The following is a 5,307-nucleotide window of genomic DNA, read 5'->3' as shown; positions in this document are numbered from 1 at the left end:
CTGACTCTGCCACAAGCATAATTTGGGGCAGTCCTATAAACTCCTCAAATCCCCAAATTTCCTTCAATTAAGGACAAGACTGAATTACCTGATTTTGAACACCTCTTTCACTTCTAAAAATTACTTTTATCCAGTGGAGAGATGCTTGAGATTTTGGCAGAAGAATTACTTGGCTGATTAGAAAGATTAATTTGGTAGCAGTAGGTTCATGGGAGTACAGAGGTAAGAGAAATAGACAAGATTATCTATTAGGAAAAATCTCTTTTCTCCACATCACTCAACACCCACCTAAATAGGCAGCACAGATTCTTTCATTGTTTCTTGATTCCCCACAAGTAACCATGCACACAAGCTATTATTTATAGAAGAGTTTTATTTAAAATTTGGGTGTAAAGTGTATGTGTGTTGGGGGGTGGCGTGGTAGAGAGCTGACAGAGGAGCCACATCAGAGCAAATAATTTAATGCAGAACTGTTTATGAGGCATCTCTTAAAGTCCTTGAGAGGCTACTTCCAACACTAGAAACTTCTTAATGAGCTGCTCTTCTCAGAAAGCCCCCAGCCCCATGTACCACCCCCACGCTGCCCCACTGCTGCTAATTCCCATAGGAACATTTCCTCTTCCTCTTTGTATTTTCCATACTTCACTCGTTTCCCCATTTTCACCCTAATAATAGTCGATATTTATTTCGTGTTGAGAATAGTATTGATATTTAAGAGCTTACCACGTGTCTGGTGTTATTATTTAATCCTTACAACAATTATTTGAGTTGGGTTTCATCATTATCATCATCGTCCCTGTTTACAGTTGTGCTGCTGAGGCACAAAGAGATTAAGGAATATGACAAAGGCAGCCTAGAAATCATATGGAGACAGGATTCAGAGATGAGCCGTCTGACGCCAGGGCCACGTGGTGTGCATCCCCTAGCCAGCTATGTCTTTCCTAACCACAGACCCTTAGTCCACCTTCTGCTGACCTTCCAGGCCCCAACCTAAAAACTCTTGCCATTTTTTGGTGCTCAGAAATGTCAGCTTTCTTTGTTTTGCCCTAGCCTAACACCATGGGTTCAACTAAGGCAAGGCTCGGGCTCAGGTCTCTAACTAAGATCCTTTGTTGGTTTCTCCCCGTTGCTCTTGCTGAAATGAACTGTGTTTACCTAATTCCCTCTGCGCAGGGTGGGTTCCCTCTCCAAGTCCCCTGACATCTGCTCCAAAGTCAGGTTCAGCAAACAGCTGCCAAGACACAAAGAAAGAGTGAAAGGACCTTGGTGTCCCTTCACCCATAACTGCAATCAGACTGTCATCCATTTCAGTCTTAATATAAACAACTTTATTAAAGCTAACTCAAAGCCACATCGTCCATTAATTTCCACCTAAAAATGTGTCATCTCCTAGAGTTTATTATAAAAGGATTTGACCTATACCAATGTCTTTTGTCATGAGGGAAGAAATCAATGTAGTCACCTTGAAATTAAAAAAGAAATTAAAAACCTGTTAATGTCTATGGTAGTCACTTTTCAGTTATTTTATAGACTTACATTTTTTGTAGCTTTGTTTACTGTTCAAATTCATTTCCTAACAGCATCATGTGGCTGCTACAATCCCTTTTTGACAGAAAAATCCAAAAGTAGTAATCGCCTGATCAAATTCATCCAGACCCACAGTGCCCAAGGTAAGAATGAAACATAGCTCCTTCTACAGAAACCTGACCCTTGAAACTCACTACCATTTGTTTTAACCTCCCTATCTCAAGAATTAATCATTCCTATTTCTGCTTATCTCCTGGAGGAGCTGTCAGTGAGACACAAAATGGAGAGGAGAAAACAATCACAGAGGGTCCAGGAGGAAAATTGAGGGATTTTGTAATATTAAATAATGGAGAGGGGAACTTATAAGTTTTTGAAATCTTAGCAGTTCACACTTCATTAGCTCTTAAAGAAATAGCATCAGAATATGAAGCAGTCCCAGTGGGATTGAAATTTGTCATTTCCTGTTGAGGAAGAATGGCTTTTATTTATGCGATGCCAAAGTGTCGGCATGCTTTTCTAGCATGTAAAAAGATAAAGTACATTCCCCAATCATTGCTGCAAGGGACAGTCCAGAGTGTGTAGGCGCCTCACACCCAGGAGGGTGGGAATCTCTAGATGACGCCTCAGGATACTTTCATTGCCTTGGTACAAAGATTCTCAGAAAAGCAGCTGGTGGCCATCCCACTCCAAACATGAAGAAAGGAGAAACAAAATGTTGCAGAGGGAACATAGTAACTGGAATTAGTGGGCTGATTGAAAAAGATGAACAGGAGAGAAAAGCTCTTCACCAAGAGTCTCCTAAAGAATCTTGGTTATGTAAGATACTTCTATAAAAAGGAGTCTATGGACTAAAGATCTGGGGAAATGTCACCTACCTCTTGAAGAAGCACAGCTGTTTTGATATGCGAACATACACTTCAATCTTTAATTCAGAATTTCACACAATTATTGACCCATGGAATATTTTTTGTGTGCAATACTTTGATAATATCCCCATTCTGAGAAATGGATAGATAGTAATAGAGTAAGAAATATATTTGATTTTATAAATGAAAACCAGGGACTTCAGGGTGTCTTATGGTTGAAAACATTGCCCCAAGATGTGAAATGGTCCTCAAGATCCTCTGTCCTAGTTGAGAGAATTAAGGACCAAAAATACTAAGAGAATTATTGATATGGGGGACACGGATGTCCAGGAATCTTAGGCAAGAACTTCTAATCAGAATTTATGGCTTGCTCCTTCTTTTCTTTTTCAACAAATTCTTTGTGCTAATGAGCCTGGCATTATGGCTCATCATCCTCTCCTTGCTTAATCACACCTTGATTGCCTGTTGTGTGTGCATAACCTCAGGTTAAACTATACAGACGACCCTTTCCTCTTCCCTGACTGTGACAGACTATCATAATTGAGCCATTTCTGCCTCTCTGGTCACCTCCTTATTCTCCAAAGTACATTCCGGTACATTAATCTGCTGGTTAAATATTGATAGCAAGCTTCTCCCTTAATATTTACTTTGTTGCTCCATTATTGCTGCATACAGGGTGATTTATTTGTTTCTGTCTTTCCAGCCTGTTTAATCAGGATTGAGTCAACCTTCTCTGCGTTGAATGTTCTTGTCCAATCATAGTTGGAGAGTGTTTTGGAAAGCATCCTAAAGTCAGCTCTGAAATAATTCTCTACAAACTGGGTGTGCGTGCCCTCATAACCAGTAGGTGTCAGAAGGGCATTTCTCTCTGGGGTCAAGTGGTATTGTCTTGGGTTGATCATCTTGCTTTGAACATTGTCTTCTAAATGTAGCCTAAAAGAAATGGGGCCAGCCTGGAAGCTTTTGTGTTTTTTATGAAAACTTGGCCTTGGAGATCTTATAGTGAGTAACTTGTAAAGAGCAGCCATTCCAACAGGGACTATGCAAAGACAGAAAGTGTCCCTGTGAAAAATAGAGACCTGGATGCAATCCCGGGTCTTGATGAGAGTCTGTTAGAGGATCTTGAGCAAGTAACTGAACTCTCTCTATTTCTCCCAGCTGCCTCCCAGGGTTTTGTGGGAGCATTAAGTGATAAGTGGATAGGAAGCATCTTTGAAAATGTGCCATGTTGTACTGCTGCTAAAGATGCATTACAGCATAGAAATGTAAATATCATCCATGAATTCAGGCAAATTCTTTACTTTAGTCAGAATTCTGTTAGTGGCAATCTTCAATTCCTGTTTCCCAAACTGGAAACTGTGACCCACACCCCCATCGCCTCCCCCAGCATAAAGGCCACTGTTGCCTTATGTGCATGTGTATTTGGAGAGGGGGTGATGATTAAATTTTAGACATATTTGTGTTACTGTCAAATGTGCTCTTAGCCATTTCCAAGCCCTGGGTCCTGTTCATTTACTTGGGAAGTCTCTCGCCACCCCTCCACCTCCCAGCAGAATGGAGCCAAGCGAAAGATGAATCCTCCAGGTCACTCTGATTTTCACCAACAGTGCCTCACAGTTTAGAGACTTTAGGCAACATAAGTATCATATGTAAGTAGATGGTTTAATGGTTGCTAACAAGGCAAATTGTTCGTTGCATTGGTAGAGTGAGCGGGAGGACACAGTGCCACTTTTCCAGATATTTCTGAGTTAGTCCTCCCATCCTCTGAGTCTTGAGTAATTTAAGGGATCCGTGGCAGTAGTGACAGCTGTAGTCATAGGAACTATAATCTGAATAGCTAACTCCCAGCGGTCCACTTATTTTGTGCCTGACCCATTCTTCGGTTGGTTTTGATTATTTAACATTCCTCTAAAATTCCATTTTCTGTCACATTGCAATGCTTTTTACAAATGATTGGAACACTCCCTCCTCCTGCCTCTTCCTTCTCAAGTAATAGCCTTAGAGCTTCCTACTCTTCTTGGGGCTGCAAATCTAATTTCCTGTTCAGTATAAACCTTTCTAGTTCTCACAAGTGAAAGAGAAATGTTTCTATAGCACCTTGCACAGACGCTATTTATAGTAGCATCACACTAACTTTATAACTATTCGTTTACTTTCTGTATCACTCAGCCTATAGACAACAAAAGCTCATCCCAGATAGTTCAGTAGGAGAAATTCAATATAATAAAATAGTTACGAAGGTGTTGAGTAAGAGTTGATAAGCCAAAGAGAAGACAGTGAGGCAATACAGATTTTAGTTACACTAGGAAGCTGCTCTCGCTGTTAGTGCTGGAGGTACAAAGATAAAGAGCTGTTATCAGAGCCCAGAAGCCAAGGCTACCTGGCCAGGTCGGGTCAATGGGGGCTGGAATCACTCAAACCATCCAAAGCAGAGCAAGCTGGGGATAGGTATCCTGCCATCTCCCTAAAACCCATCCTCCAATCTCCTGACAATACTTGACTGCCTTAAAAGTGGCCAAAAGCCAGTTGCTAAGGGGGCCCAGGAAATGTAAGCTTCCAGGAAAAGGTCTAAGATTGGATCTGAGAGCAAAGAAGCAAGTAATTTTCTCCTTCAGTAGACAGTGAGCTTCATTTTGGTACTCCCCAGCACAAGAAAGATACTACATAAATCTGTTGAGTAAAACTCTAATTTAAAGCAAGATCTTATTTCTTTGTATACATGTCAAAGGGTCTTATGTCTTTTTAGAAAAATAATACCAACCTTCTTAGCCATCCTTAAACTATTTTTTTCTCTTTATCAAACTGAAAAGTTCTCTTTTATTTCTCTCTCTCTCTAATTATATTATTTCCATCTTTGTTTGTTGGCTTTTCAGTTTCCACATTCCCAGAGTTCCAAAAGGATGATAAAAAGCTA

This window comes from Pteropus alecto, unplaced genomic scaffold (assembly GCF_000325575.1).
Source record: "Pteropus alecto unplaced genomic scaffold, ASM32557v1 scaffold204, whole genome shotgun sequence".
NCBI lineage: Eukaryota > Metazoa > Chordata > Mammalia > Chiroptera > Pteropodidae > Pteropus > Pteropus alecto.
Note: the sequence above shows the minus strand (reverse complement) of the source record.